The sequence below is a fragment of the Dendrobates tinctorius genome, unplaced genomic scaffold (assembly GCF_039654945.1).
Source record: "Dendrobates tinctorius isolate UK_male_01 unplaced genomic scaffold, ASM3965494v1 ptg000287l, whole genome shotgun sequence".
NCBI lineage: Eukaryota > Metazoa > Chordata > Amphibia > Anura > Dendrobatidae > Dendrobates > Dendrobates tinctorius.
In genome coordinates this window covers 1240807-1257780 of record NW_027361954.1, presented here as the reverse complement: position 1 = coordinate 1257780, position 16974 = coordinate 1240807, and positions in this window count along the sequence as shown.

Genomic DNA, 16974 nt, shown 5'->3' with positions numbered 1-16974 from the left:
CCCGGTGTCCTGCAGCCTCTGACAACCTGCCCCCGGTCTCCTGCAGCCCCTGACAACCTGCCCCCGGTCTCCTGCAGCCTCTGACAACCTGCCCCCGGTCTCCTGCAGCCCCTGACAACCTGCCCCCGGTCTCCTGCAGCCCCCTGACAACCTGCCCCCGGTCTCCTGCAGCCTCTGACAACCTGCCCCCGGTCTCCTGCAGCCCCTGACAACCTGCCCCCGGTCTCCTGCAGTCCCCTGACAACCTGCCCCCGGTCTCCTGCAGCCCCTGACAACCTGCCCCCGGTCTCCTGCAGCCCCTGACAACCTGCCCCCGGTCTCCTGCAGCCCCTGACAACCTGCCCCCGGTCTCCTGCAGCCCCTGACAACCTGCCCCCGGTCTCCTGCAGTCCCCTGACAACCTGCCCCCGGTCTCCTGCAGCCTCTGACAACCTGCCCCCGGTCTCCTGCAGCCTCTGACAACCTGCCCCCGGTCTCCTGCAGCCCCCTGACAACCTGCCCCCGGTCTCCTGCAGCCTCTGACAACCTGCCCCCGGGTTCCTGCAGCCGGTTCCTTCAAAAAAGCTATTTAAAAATGTCATTTAAGGCAAAGCTTTACTGAAAGACATTAGCATTCTATTAAATAAGGCAATCCTGCCACCTTGTGGTCTCTGATTAAAAAAAAAATACAATGATGACACCTGGTGTTCATTGCGGTACTGCAGACCAATGTCAAAATTGAGCGCCCGGTAAACTGCGTGAAATGGGCGTGAAAAGGGGCCGGCGGTTGAGTGCCTGGTAAGGGACGGAAATTTTCGTGTTCTACGATTTGCGCCAAATTTGTACCGGCGGGCCGTCGGGCACTCGGGAACGCGTTGGCGGCACCAAAAGCTACCTCAAAGCTACGTAGCGGGCTAAACACGCACCTCAGCAAAAAAGATCCCACCAGAGTCAAGCTGTTGAGTATGGTGAAGCCTACAGAGAACCTGATGCTGAAGAGCTGGAGAGTGTGGAGTTCTCTTAAGTTCTAGAGAGTAGAAAGGTACCTAAGGGTGACCGGGCAGAGCCTCAAGAGAGGTTGAAGGTGTCGAGTATGAAAGCTGCCAACTCCACGCAGCTGGATCAGGTGCGTCACCTGGAGTCCGAGCTCTCGGTAGTCAAGGCTCAGCTCAGAGAGAAGGATGCGCAGGAGCAGAAGCTGCTCCATACCCTCCACTCCACCGAGGAGAAGCTGTGCTCTGCTTGGCAGGAGAATGCAGAAAACGTGTCTCAGCTGGAAATGACCTGCTGGAACAAAGTGCAGGAGTTCCAGGACCTCGCCAAAGAGTTGTCTCGGGAGTAGGAAAAAGTGACAGATTTACAAGCCGAAGTAAAGCATTTGAAGGAACAAAAATCTGACAAAAACTCAGTTTTTGAGTCTGGGAGCAAGAACAGTGATTCTTCAGAGAGCCCAGCAGAGACCCTAGAGGCAGTCGAAGGTAATGGATGGAAGACCCAAGAGAAAGCTAAACCTGGTGATGAAGGAACAGATAGAACTCTCAAGCAGCAGAGTTTGGGTGGGCAAGCTGGCCCATCTGAAAATATAATTAAAGAAGTTATGGTGCGACACATGCTGGCCAAAAGAGAACAGGATCATGAAATAAAGATGCTTAAAGAGACGGTAAAAGAGCATGTCGAACGAGAAAGGGTCCTGGGCACAGAGTGGATGAGCTGGAGAAGGAAGTCTCTGAGCTCAGAGGTCACCTGTCAAAGTGTCAAACCGTGAACAAGGCCACATTTGAAGATATGGTGGTGCTCAGAGAAGCATTAGGAGGACTTCTACAAGAGAAGGAGTTGGTGGTCGCAGACTTACAGCGGCAGTGCCAGAGTGGTAATGAGGCAAAGCTGTAAAGGCCCATCTTGGCAAAGGGTCTTGAAGAGGGTAAAGCTCAGGGAGAGTTTGCACTAAGAGCTGGACAAGACAATCAGCCAGTCATGGCAGATGTCTTGATGGAAATGTCCTAGGCAAAACAGGAGCCGTCCGTCCGTGAAGAGAATAGCACTTTGAAATTCAAGTGAGTTGTTGAGGTACCCGAGGACCTGAGAGAGGCATGTGCCAGGCAGTCTGTGCTTGAAGAATTCAAGAAGGCTGTGGGGGCGTGTAAGGTGTACTGGCCCCCAGAAGCTAAACAGTTACTGGTACTGTCCACAAATGATGTCACAGCGAGGAGAGTAGCTATCCTGAGTGGAGATGTGTGCGTGCAACGTGGATGTTTCGATTGAGGAATGAAGACGCTGCTAGGCAGCTGGAGCATATGAGGAAAGCTCAGAGTCTTCTGCCTATTCCTATGGTGGAAAAAGTCATTGGAAGAAATGGTTGAGCCATGCAAGAGATGGTGGATAAGTCTGGAGTGGTGAGATTAAGAATTCCAGGTGACCATGAAGACCAGAAACCCAGAGAAAAGGGTATGATTCGATTCTTCGTCTTGGGTACGATGGAGAGTCTCGGAGCTATACTCTGTTGGAGTATCGAATGGTTTTTTAGAATCATAGAATCATAGAATGGTAGAGTTGGAAGGGACCTCCTGGGCCATCTGGTCCAACCCCCTGCTCAAAGCAGGATTCGCTAAATCATCCCAGTTAGATGTCTGTCCAGCCTCTGTTTGAAGACTTCCATTGAAGGAGAACTTACCACTTCTCGTGGCAGCCTGTTCTACTCATTGATCACCCTTACTGTCAAAAAGTTTTTTCTAATATCTAATCTGTGTCTCCTCCCATTCAGCTTCATCCCATTGCTTCTAGTCTTTCCTTGTGCAAATGAGAATAAAGTTGATCCTTCTACAATGTGACAGCCCTTTAGATATTTGTAGACAGCTATTAAGTCTCCTCTCAGTCTTCTCTTTTGCAAACTAAACATTCCCAAATCCTGCAACCTTTCTTCATAAGACAGGGTTTGCAGACCGGTCACCATTCTGGTCGCTCTTTTCTGAACTTGCTCCAGTTTGTTGATGTCTTTTTTAAAATGTGGTGCCCAAAATTGGACACAATATTCCAGATGAGGTCTGACCAAAGAGGAGTAGAGGGAAATAATTACTTCACGTGATCTAGACTGTATGCTTCTGTTAATACATCCTAGAATTGCATTTGCCTTTTTTGCTGCTGCATCACACTGTTGACTCATATTCAGTCTGTGATCTATTAGTATACCCAAGTCTTTTTCACATGTGCTGTCACTTAGCCCTATTCCTCCCATTCTATATATGCTTTTTTCATTTTTATTGCCCAGATGTAGTACTTTGCATTTCTCCCTGTTAAAAACCATTCTGTTAGTTGCTGCCCACTTCTCCAGTTTATTTAAATCTTTATGAATCCTCTCTCTCTCTTCTCTAGTATTAGCTATCCCTCCTAGCTTTGTGTCATCAGCAAATTTAATCAGTTTACCCTCAATTCCTTCATCTAAATCGTTGATAAAGATGTTGAACAATACAGGGCCCAGGACAGAGCCCTGTGGTACCCCACTTGAGACATTCTTCCAACTGGATGTGCAGCCATTTACGACCACTCTTTGGGTCCGATCACTAAGCCAGTTATGAATCCACCTAACAGTTGCCTTGTCCATTCCATACTTAGTCATTTTTTCAATAAGGATTGTATGAGAGACTTTGTCAAATGCTTTGCTGAAGTCAAGATATACTATATCTACAGCATTTCCTTGATCCACCCAATCAGTAATACCGTCATAGAAGGAAATTAAATTAGTCTGACATGACTTATTAGTTACAAACCCATGCTGACTCTGTTTAATCACTTCATTCTTATCCAGGTATTGACATACATGTTGTTTAATAATTTGTTCAAAGATCTTTCCTGGTATAGAAGTCAGACTCACCGGCCTATAGTTGCCTGGGTCCACCTTCTTCCCCTTTTTGAAGATAGGAACAACATTTGCTCTTCTCCAGTCTTCTGGCACTTCTCCTGTTCTCCAAGAATTTTCAAAGATTATGGAGAGGGGTTCAAAAATTTCTTCTGCTATCTCCTTCAGTACTCTGGGGTGTAATTCATCTGGACCTGGAGACTTGAATTCATTTAGGTTAGCTAAGTGTTTCCTCACTATCTTTCTGTTTATAGATATCCTGGATTCTTCTATTCCCTTAATAGGACAGTGAATAACAGTTGATGTTACATTTCCTTTCTGAGAGAAAACAGATGCAAAATAGGAATTTAAAAGTTCAGCCTTCTCAACATCCTGTCTTACCATTTCATCATTTTCATCCTGTAAAAATCCTATAGCATCTTTGACTTTTCTTTTACTTTTGACATATCCCCAAAATCCTTTATTATTGCTTTTGACATCTCTTGCAAGCCTCAATTCATTTTCAGCTTTAGCTAATCTGATTTGTGCCCTGCAGGTTCTGCAGACAGCATTATATTCTTCTTTAGATATGCCTCCCTCTTTCCATTTTATAAACATTTTTTTCTTCCTTTTTAGCATGTGCTTAAGTTCTGTGTTCATCCATCCTGGTTTCCTTAAATGCTGAATGGTGTATCTAAAGGAGATAGAGCAGTTAAGGCTCGAAAGATTGCTTCTTACAGGACAGCTTTGCCACATTGGTGGATGATGGCTGCCGCCTTCAACCCAAGGTAATGGGAACTGAAGGGGCCCTCCAAATAATGGAATTGCTGACAGCCAAAGACATCTAGAAAGAAGAAACCTTGGAAGTTCAGGAAGGAAAACAAGGATGTCAAGAATCTGAAAATGGCAGATCTACTCTCAGGGCAAAGCTGAAGGACCTGGACAATAGCCCCTGTAACATACTAGATGTGTCAGACTCAGACAGTAGGTTCGACTGTAAGTGAGTCTCGTGACTGCACCAACCATTGGAAGCGGTCATGGAGAGAAAGGTCGGGTGAAGGTTATACTTGAGAAATGTGGTGACTAAAAAGGGTCTGGTGACACAGACAGACTGTGACTCAAGGGCTCAAGGGCTGAAGCTCAAAGCCTACATACGGACCTCTGGGGGCAGGGGAGGCCTAACAAATTGATGACTATGAAACGTAAGGCGACAAAGAATTTAGTGACTGATGGACTATGTTTTCGGGACTGAGAAGGCCCTCTCGACAGGTAGGGCATGGTGACATGCGTGACATGTCTCGAGGCCCCTGGTTTATGTCAAGTGTTCAACCCCACAAGTTTGAACAGAGGGGGGTATGTGAGACAGTGACTGGTGTTGTGGTGAATGGACGGTATGTGTTGCAGAGGAGAAGGTCCTCTGGGCTCTTAGCCTGTTGCTCTGGGACCTGTACTTCCATGAGACTTATTTAGCTTATAAGGCATTGTGCTTACAGGGTTAGCCAGAGAGCTGGGCGGATCTGGCTAGTCACAGACCTCCAATCAAGGGGTGGGTCTCATACGTTATAATGAGACTGTGGTTTAGTCACATGGTCTCTGTGTTGGAAGGTCCTGCAAGAGGACTGGATTCCTGAATAGCACATGGTGAGGCCATGTACCTGCAGTCTGTGATGGCTAACTGCATTGGGGAAGCTACCGACCTTCGCCCTTCTGAGGGTCTGGAACTGTCGGGTTTGACCTGCTGAGCCAGTCATTGCCCGGGACAGGGATTCCAGTTAGGCAGCTTCCCTGGAAGCCAGGACTGACAAAAAGACAGCATGTGGAGCTGAGCTCCTGGAAGCTAACCTCAGACAAGGGGGTTGTAAGAATGGCAGGGAGGTATATCTGCTACATGAGCAGACTGGTGTCTTGTTATGTTCATGAATGTAACTAAACGGTCTGTAGTCTATCCGGTTTATGCCGTGTCTAAATTAACCGGATGGTCTGTTTAAGTGAGAAACCGTTCCTGTGTGCCTTAATCCTGTTGCCAAGTGAGTGACCCCAAACCATACAGTGAGCATTATCTTATGCCTCCACACAAAATACCCCCCCACACATAGTAACACCCACCCACACTAAATACTCCCCACTCACACTGTAATACCACCCCCCCACACACAGTAAATACCACACACACACAAACACAGTAATCTCACCTACTCCTCCAATTATTATTTATTTATATAGCACCATTGATTCCATGGTGCTGTTCATGAGAAGGAGTTACGTCAAAACACAAATATCACTTAGGCTGGGTTCACACGTAGCGGAACTCTCGCGGAAATTACCGCGAGAATTCCGGAATTCCATTCCGCGGGAAAATCGCATTTTAAATTCCGGCGATTTTCCCACAGAAAAACTAGCATTTTGCAAGCGTATTTGGCTTGCAGAATTGCTAGCGTTTTCCAAGCGATCTGTAGCATCGCTTGGAGAACTGATTGACAGGTTGGCCACACTCGTCAAACATAGTGTTTGACGAGTGTGACCAACTTTTTACTATTGAGGCTGCCTATGCGGCATCAATAGTAAAAGACAGAATGTAAAAAATAATAATAAAAAAAAAATATTGTTATTCTCACCTTCCGATGTCCCGCGCAGCCTTCCCGCCTCTCTCCACGCTCCTGGTCCCAGTAATCATTTGCGACAATTACCGCGATGACGTCCGTTCTCACGTGATCGTGACGTCTCGCGGTCATTCGCGATAACGTTGTGCGAATGACCGTGAGAACGGACGTCATCGCTCGCAAAGGCTTACTGGGACCGGGAGCGTGGAGAGAGGCGGGAAGCCTGCGCGGGATGTCGGAAGGTGAGAATAACAATATTTTTTATTTTAAATTCTATTTTTTACAGGGATATGGTACCCAAAGCCCGGAGGACAGTATCCTCTCCTCCGGACCGTGGGTGCCATCCGCAAATGTTCTGCTTACTTTTCGCATGGTGTGCACAGCCACATGCGGAAAGTAAGCAGAACAATGCATTCCTATGGGTGTGGGATCGCCGCGATTCCGCAAAATTAATGAGCATGCTGCGTTTTTTACCACGAAGCAATTTTGCAGCGGTAAAAACCGCAGCATTAGCACAGCATTGCGGAATCCCATAGGAATGCATGGGATGCTTATGTTTCACGTTTTCGCGGCAAAAACGCTCGGAAAATACCGCCGCGGAAACGCGAAAAAACGGTACGTGTGAACGAGGCCTCACAGAAGACAAAGAAACAATGACAGACTAGTACAGAGGGAAGAAGTCCCTGCCTCTTGCCTGATTACATTCTACAGGATTATGGGGAAGGAGACAGAAGGTTGGGGGTTGCAGTAGCTCCGATGGTGTTGATGTGGCAGCGTGGTCATTACAGGTTGTACGCTTTCTTGAAGAGATGGGTTTTCAAGTTCCACTTGAATGATCCAATTGTGGTGGCTAATCAGATGTGTTGGGGCACACAGTTCCAGAAGATGGGGGATATTCAGGAGAAGTCTTGGAAGCGATTGGGTGAGGAGTGAGTAAGCATGAAGGAGAGAAGGAGGTCTTGGGAGGACCAGAGATTACGTGAGGGAAGATATTGGGAGATTAGTTCGGAACAATACAGAGGAGAAAGGTTATGGATGGCTTTGTAGGTCAGTGTTAGTAGTTTGAACAGGATGTGCTCGGAAATTGGATGCCAGTGAAGGGATTTGCAAAGGGGGGAAGCAGGGAAGTAGAGAGGACAGAGATGAATTAGTCTGGCAGCACTTTTAAGGACAGAATGGAGAGGTGCAAGAGGGTTAGAATGTAGGCCACAGAGAAGAATGTTGCAGTAGTCAAGGTGGGAGATGATTAGGGCATGCACAAGCATTTTAGTAGATTGAGGGTTGAGGAAAGAATGGAGTCTGGAAATATTTTTTAGCTAGAGGTGACAGGAGGTGGCGAGAGCTTGGATGTGCAGTTTGAAGGACAGGGCGGAGTCAGGGGTTACTCCGAGGCAGCAGACTCCTGGTACAGGGGAAAGTGTGATGTCACTTATTGTGATAGATAGATCCAATCTTAGGTGTCTTCAGCTCCACTAGCATGAAGCACTTACCACCATTGTGCCTCAGGGAGTGACATCATCAGCGTGATCACATGACCTGATCACGCAGCTAGAGTCGCTCTGAAAGATGCGAGTGCAATTGAATACTGGGAGCCGGCAAGCTGCAGCCTCTCTGTGCCGTCTGTCAACTTGAGGTGCAGGGGCAGAGCTTCACGGAGGAAGCCAGCAGCCCTCCGCACTTCAGCCATACACTAGTGTGAAACTAGCCTTAAACAAATACTTTTTTATGTACCCTTTGAATTTATGACAACATTAAGTGTTGTTGGGTAGGAGTATTTCAGCATGACAAACCTAGAAATTGCAATCTTTGTTCACTCTGCCTTGCATAGCGCTCCAAATTTGTCAGATTGCAAGGGAATCACTTGTGTAGAGCTCTCTTTAGGTCAACCCACAAATTTTCAATTCTATACAGGTCTGGGCTCTAACTGGGCTATTTTCAAAACTTTGGTCTTCTTAAGATCGCTGTTGTGCTACAAAGTGAAATTACTCTTCATTTTCAACTAACAGGTTTTGATGAAAAATTGACTGATATTTAGAGCTCTCCATAATTCTCCCCAACTCCAGCTGCAAGAAAATAGTCACAAATGCTGCCTCCACCATGCTTCAATGCTGCCTCCACCATGCTTCCCTGTGGGTATAGTGTTCTTTTGGTGATACACATTGTTAACGATATGGTTGGTGCAAAGTTACATCTTGGTCTCATCACACAACACATTTTCCCTCATGATTTTGGCAGACTTGATGTAGGTTTTGGCAATAGATTGCCACGTTTGTGTTTTTTCTTTGTAAGAAAAGGCTTGCGACTTGCCAACCTACCCCACAGGCCATACTTATGAAGAATACATGAGATTGTTGTCACTTGCAGTACCCAACCAGTACTTGCCAGAAATTTTTGTAGCTCCTTAAATGCTGCTGTAGACCTCTGGTAGTATAGCTCAAAAAACAAAATGCGCATAATATGGCATTACCCAGGCAATTAACATTGTAGATTGTATAGTATTGCTCACCTGGCTACAGGATTACCTGTGGGCACATGGTACAAATTTGTATAGTCTGCTGTTATATCTATATGTTTTGTATTATATCATATATCCATGGTATATATGATTATCATTTTTTCGTTAGTCTGATGGATTTTAATTATTTCCTAATAAAGGTTTATTTTGAAAGGGTTACAGTTTCTTGTAAGCTGCTAGTCTCTTCTCTTTGATACTATTGTGAGCACTCAGCTCACATACAGTTGAAACCAGAAGTTTACATACAGTTGTGCTCAAAAGTTTTTATATCCTGGCAGAATTTTTACTTTCTTGGCCTTTTTTCAGAGAATATGAATGATAACACCAAAACTTTTTCTTCACTCATGGTTAGTGGTTGTGTGAAGCCATTTATTGTCAAACCAATGTGTTTTCACGTTTTAAATCATAATGACAACCCAAAACATTCAAATGACCCTGATCAAAAGTTTACATACCCCATTTCTTAATACCGTATGATGAGGGAGCTATTGAGGGAGGGCTAAATTAACCCCTCACGGTTGACCAAGTGATTTCCAAATTAATCCACAGGGCGTTGCTAGCAACTGGGAATGACCAGACGGAGACGTATGCCTCTGTATGGGAGGATCAAGGCAGATCACTAACCCCGTTTATTATGTCACCTTTTTATAGTATTTTGCTTAAATATGCAAAGTACTCAGCTACCAATAGCATCGTCATGACACATTTACTTTATAAGCCAATAGTATTGCAAGAAAATCGGAATATGTCCCTAGCTACGTGACGCAGAGAATAGAACAATAGCACATTCATCAGGGTCTCATATATCATATCTTGTTCAGACTGGGACAGTCTGGTTTCTTAACAACCGCAAACTTTCACCTAACTACAAAATTTAACTCGTAAGCAACAAAATGGCGTCGCAAGCACTAAAATGGAGGTCTGGAGAACAAGATGTCCCGTACAACTGAATACTGTACTTCACAATCCCCCCTAGATAAATTTAGTTAACTAATGTGCAGCATCAGAGGTGCTATCCCAGGCCATAAGCTCAAGGGGTACTGGTCTTCACATGGCTGATGCCATGTTATCAGTCATGGCTGTTGCAGCGCACCCATCTCCCCGTATGCTACAATTTACAAATAACAATTTTTGATGATGGTGGTGGAGATCTTTTGAAGGTAGCCATGCGCTTGGCTTCAACATCTTCATCAAGTAGCCTTTTGAGATCGGTATAGAGAAGAGCAGGGGCAACGATGACTTTGGTATCATCGCTAGCTATCCTAGTGCAGAATTTCCTAATACATACAGAAATACACCAAAGAACAAGTTTTAGTATCACATATACAACAAGGATACAGGCAGCAATATACAGCAAGCTTTGTAAAATCCCAGTTATCCAGCCCCCAATTCCCTTAAATCAATTGGCTGGATTGAGAAAGGAGAAGGTGTCAGACCACCAACTGTCCTTATTATGATCATTGTCTTTATTATATTGATCTCTGAGCCTTTGAATATCTTCTAACTTTAACTTTAATTTCTACCAATAATAATACAGAAAATGTGGAAAACCAAAACATTTTGCCCCCTTTATTTGCTATTGGCTTGTTGGGTGATGAGGAGGACTTGATAGGGACCGTCATACAAGGGTTCTTGTCCATGCTTTCTGACATACCTTTTCACAACTACCAAATCACCAGGCTTAAGATTATGACAGGTGTCGGTTTCTGATGAATCTGGAAGAGAAAAAGAAACTAGAGCATGGGTGTTAGCAAGATTTTTACTAAGCTGAAAAACATACAGTTGTGGCCAAAAGTATTGACACCCCTGCAATTCTGTCAGATAATACTCAGTTTCTTCCTGAAAATGATTGCAAACACAAATTCTTTGGTATTATTATCTTCATTTAATTTGTCTTAAATGAAAAAACACATAAGAGAATGAAGCAAAAAGTAAAACATTGATCATTTCACACGAAACTCCAAAAATGGGCCAGATAAAAGTATTGGCACCCTCAGCCTAATACTTGGTTGCGCAACCTTTAGCCAAAATAACTGCGACCAACCGCTTCCGGTAACCATCAATGAGTTTCTTACAATGCTCTGCTGGAATTTTAGACCATTCTTCTTTGGCAAATTGCTCCAGGTCCCTGATATTTGAAGGGTGCCTTCTCCAAACTGCCATTTTTAGATCTCTCCACAGGTATTCTATGGGATTCAGGTCTGGACTCATTGCTGGCCACCTTAGAAGTCTTTCTCTCAAACCATTTTCTAGTGCTTTTTGAAGTGTTTTGGGTCATTGTCCTGCTGGAAGACCCATGACCTCTGAGGGAGACCCAGCTTTCTCACACTGGGCCCTACATTATGCTGCAAAATTTGTTGGTAGTCTTCTGACTTCATAATGCTATGCACACGGTCAAGCAGTCCAGTGCCAGAGGCAGCAAAGCAACCCCAAAACATCAGGGAACCTCCGCCATGTGTGACTGTAGGGACCATGTTCTTTTCTTTGAATGCCTCTTTTTTTCTCCTGTAAACTCTATGTTGATGCCTTTGCCCAAAAAGCTCTACTTTTTTTCTCATCTGACCAGAGAACATTCTTCCAAAACGTTTTAAGCTTTTCAGGTAAGTTTTGGCAAACTCCAGCCTGGCTTTTTTTATGTCTCGGGGTAAGAAGTGGGATCTTCCTGGGTCTCCAACCATACAGTCCCTTTTCATTCAGACGCCGACGGATAGTACGGGTTGACACTGTTGTACCCTCGGACTGCAGGGCAGCTTGAACTTGTTTGGATGTTAGTCGAGGTTTTTTATCCAACATCCGCACAATCTTGCGTTGAAATCTCTTGTCAATTTTTCTTTTCCGTCCACATCTAGGGAGGTTAGCCACAGTGCCATGGGCTTTAAACTTCTTGATGACACTGCGCACGGTAGACACAGGAACATTCAGGTCTTTGGAGATGGACTTGTAGCCTTGAGATTGCTCATGCTTCCTCACAATTTGGTTTCTCAAGTCCTCAGACAGTTCTTTGGTCTTCTTTCTTTTCTCCATGCTCAATGTGGTACACACAAGGACACAGGACAGAGGTTGAGTCAACTTTAATCCATGTCAACTGGCTGCAAGTGTGATTTAGTTATTGCCAACACCTGTTAGGTGCCACAGGTAAGTTACAGGTGCTGTTAATTACACAAATTAGAGAAGCATCACATGATTTTTCAGACAGTGCCAATACTTTTGTCCACCCTCTTTTTTTATGTTTGGTGTGGAATTATATCCAATTTGGCTTTAGGACAATTCTTTTTGTGTTTTTTAATTTAAGACATTAGGCTGAGGGTGCTAATACTTTTGTCTGGCCTATTTTTGGAGTTTCGTGTGAAATGATCAATGTTTTACTTTTTGCTTCATTCTCTTATGTGTTTTTTCATTTAAGACAAATTAAATGAAGATAATAATACCAAAGAATTTGTGTTTGCAATCATTTTCAGGAAGAAACTGAGTATTATCTGACAAAATTGCAAGGGTGTCAATACTTTTGGCCACAACTGTATAATACTACTGCAAAAATAAGATTTTTCCGATTTAAAGTTACAGTGCAATGCGTGCTTCAATCTATTGTTGTCACTCTTGCACCGTCTATTTGCACATTTATGTCTATCTGTGTGTTCCTGGAACCTAGTATGATCTGAAGTCACCTTAAATCCCCTGTGCACAATGTACAGACATTAAATTTTCTTGTCTTTGAGACAAAGATTGTGCATGTAGGCAGGTTCACAATGCCACCCAAATGTTGTAAGTACTTTAAATTGGTAGAAGAACAAGATTCCGTTACATATTTGTATGCCAGCTTTTTATAAGTATTCTTCCATTCCTAAATAACGGCGCATTGAATTTAATATTACATGTATAGATATGACTGTTAATATCTTTTATAAAATATACATAAAATGGTCATACATTAGCAGTTTATAGCAGAAGATGTTGTGAATTCTCTTGATCGGAGTTCTGAGCCGAAACTCCCTCTGCTCCCTCTGGTGGTTACTGAGATTAGTGGAGCTGGCAAGGTGGACGGAAGATCCCCACCTGACGATGATAATTGGAAACCTGGGATTACTAGCTGGGTGCATATAATTGAGCTGGCTGCTCTTTGAGGTTGCTGGTGATTTCCTCCCTGTGCATTTGGAGTTCTTTTGTCCCCTGCCTGATCTGCATTGTTCAGCTAAGTGATTCTTTTGCTAATCCTTTGCATCTAATCTGGTTTTGCCTTTTTTTTGCTTTCTGCTTTGTTGCCAGGATTCAGCGTGCTCCCTGCTGAGGGCAGCGCTGGGCCCTGCTTCATATGTTGCAGCTTGTTCAGTCCCCTGTCATGTTAGTATCTTTTTGCTTTGCTTCCAGTTCATACCAGAGTGCTGATCTAGCGGGGGTGAGGTCATGTGACCTCAGGTTTTTTGTATATCAGAAGTGTTGGACTTTTTTAGGGTTTTGTGTGTGATTGCAGACAGTATCTTTTCTGTCCTGTCCTGTCTAGACAGCTTGCCCCCCCCCCCCGTTTGCTCAGTCTGTTCTCTGCCTGTGTTTGTGTCTCATCTTGTCTCACCGACAATATATGTTTGGGGGCTGTCTATTCCTTTGGGGATCTGCTCCAGGGCAGTTTAGATTTCACCTTTCTGTCTTTAGGCTTAGATAGTTCTCCGGCTGTGACGAAGTGTCTAGGGCATCGTAGGAACGCTCCATGGCTACTGCTAGTTATGTGGATAGGATCACGGGCCTGCAATCCCCTTAGTTACCAACCTCTCTGGTTCTCTGGTGGTTTAGCCTGTTCCTGCCATCCTCCTCAGTGACCCATTCATAACAGAATCACCAGCCTAACCGCAGACTCTAGGGTACTCAAAAGAAGTTAAGAATTGTAAAAAAAATTTTTAATATAGAGATGAGCGACTTTGCCTTTTTTAGGGTCAAGTCGGGTTTCATGAAACCTGACTTTCGCAAAAGTCGGGTTGAACGAAAACGGCCGACTATAGGGAAAAGTCGGAGGTCCAACTGAAACACGAAACTGTCATGATCTCAGTGCGGGTTTGACTCGCACACGTGGGGTTAATGTTTGGAACCAGTGCTGATGACTGGCATTTCTGGGGTTAAAGGTTGTGATCCCGATGCAGTCTTACCTGCACACCTGGGGCTATGATTGCGGCCTCTCCCTGGTTCTGGGGAGGCTTCTTATAGCCTCAGGACGCTCCCATCCCTGTCAGTTATACTCTTGCCCTTGGCATTGTGTGGTGACCCCTGAGTGTGTTAGTGCTGTGTTCTGGTTACTTGATTCTCTGTATATGACTCGGTCTGTTCCATGGATATCGCTTTGGATTCTGCCTGGTACCTCCTATGTCTGTTTGGTCTTGATCTCTGCTTGACCCTGATTATCCGCTCTGTCTCATCCCTGGTACTGTACTGTGATCCTTTGTATGACCTTTGGCTTTGTCTGACCTCCCGTCTGTTTGTCCCTCCTGTACTTCATTTGCCCATACTGTTGTGACCTCCATTTTGCCTGACTCTGAGTTGTTGTATGGTGTACTGTCATATCTGAAAGCAGGACGCTAAGCTACGCCCCCTTGCAGTCACATGACCATAGGTCCCGTTCAAGCTTGTTCATTTTCAGTGTCCGCAGGTCCCGTGCCTCTTTACTTTCCAGCGCTGACTGGACCCTGACACTAATAGTTGAAGCACGCCCGGTCACCTCTGCTGCCCTGCTCCCCAGGTAACTCTTAGCACTGCTTCTGTACTCAGGACACGCGCACTGGCTCTATGAGCAAGTGTAGTGCGGTGTCTCTGACAGAAACCCAATGCAAGTCAATGGGGAAGCAAAGTCGGCAGGGAGTGGGAGTGGCTTTAGGACAATTCTTTTTGTGTTTATTCATTTAAGACAAATTAAATGAAGATAATAATACCAAAGAATTTGTGTTTGCAATCATTTTCAGGAAGAAGCTGAGTATTATCTGACAGAATTGCAGGGGTGTCAATACTTTTGGCCACAACTGTGTATATATGGGGGAACTGGGTCAACCATACCATATATATCGGAGAACTGGGCCTATCATATTATATATATGGGGTATACTGGGGCCATCATACTATATGTATGGGGTGAACTGGGGCCATCATTCTATATGTGTGGGGGGAACTGGGGCCATCATACTATATATATGGGGAACTGGGGCCATCATACTTTATATATGGGGGAATTGGGGCCATCTTACTATATTTAGGGGAACTGGGGCATCATACTATATATGGGGGGAACTGGGGCCATCATACTATATATATGGGGGAATTGGGGCCATCTTACTATATATACGGTAACTGGGGCCATCCTACTATATATATGGGGGGAACTGTGACCAACATACTAAGCAACAAAAGGTCATTGCTAAAGAAGGTGGCTTTTCACAGGGTGCTGTATCCAAGCATATTAATGGAAAGTTGAATGGAAGGAAAAAGTGTGGTAGAAAAAGGTGCACAAGCAACTGAGATAACCACAGCCTTGAAAGGATTGTTAAGAAAAGGCCATTTAAAAGTTTGGGGGGAGATTCACAAGGAGTGGACTGCTGTGGACACAGAGACGTATCCAGGATATGGGCTACAAGTGTCTCATTCCTTGTGTCAAGCCACTCATGAACAATAGACAAGACGAGAAGCGCCTTCCCTGGGCCAAGGAGAAAAAGAACTGGACTGTTGCTCAGTGGTCCAAGGTGTTGATTTCACATGAAAGTAAATTTTGCATTTCATTTGAAAATCAAGGTCCCAGAGTCTGGAGGAAGAGTGGAGAGGCACACAATCCAAACTGCTTGAGGTCCAGTGTGAAGTTTCCACAATCAGTGATGTTTTGGGGAGCCATGCCGCCAGCTGGTGTAGCTCCACTTCATGCATCCCTGTGCCGACAAGGTTTTGGAGATGGAAATTTCATTCTCCAGCATAACTTGGCACCTGTCTACACTGCCAAAAGTACCAATACCTGGTTTAAAAACAACAGTATCACTGTGCTTGAATGGCCAGCAAACTCGCCTGACCTTAAACCCATAGAGAATCTAAAGGGTATTGTCAAGTGAAAGATGAGAGACACCAGGCCCAACAATTCAGATGCAAAAGGAGCCCTGACCAAGTATTGAGTGCATTTAGTGAACATACATTTTAGTAGGCCAACATTTTGGATTTTAAGATAATTTTTCAAGCTGGTGTTATAAAGTGTTCTAATTTACTGAGATAATGACTTTTGGGTTTTAATTGGCTGTAAGCCATAATCATCAACATTAACAGAAACAAACACTTGACATAGATTACTCTGTTTGTAATGACTCTATATAATATGTGTTTCACTGAAATTAATTAACCTTTTGATGATATTCTAATTTTGTGAGAAGCAACTATATATAGGGGTGTCGCGACTAGCGACCGCGTTCGCGGCCGAGCCGGCACCTCCACGTCGAACGACCACGCCGACGTGGGGCGAGCATCCCAGGTGGGAACGGAATGTGGATCCACTGGACCACAGGGGGACCCTGGCATACCCAGACGAGGGAAGAGTAGAGACCGGGGTCTGTGGCAGCTGAGCATGTGGACGAGGAGGCAGAACGACACCGCACAACTTCAGGTATAGACAAAGTTTACTTGAACAAGACATGGTACAGAAACAAAATAGTTATGCAAGGCTCTCGATTCTGCACATCAGGGAAGGGTACATGTCTCAGGATAACAGACGAAGGCAGGAGGACATCACGGGTTGATGCAGTCCAGGGTTGTCTGGCACGGGCATACTAGGGCGGCCTCTTCCTCAGGCCCCAGGCATAGCACAGGCTCAGCAGGAGAACATCAGACACCAACCTCAGGCTGACTTCAGACAATGGCAGGGGTCATCATGGGTTGATGCAGTCCAGGGTCATCTGGCACGGGCATATCAGGACGGCCTCTTTCTCAGGCCTCAGGCATAGCACTGGCTCAGCAGGAGAACATCAGACACATACCCAGGACAGATGTCAGACGATGGCAGGAGTCATCATGGGTTGATGCAGTCCAGGATCCTCTGGCAC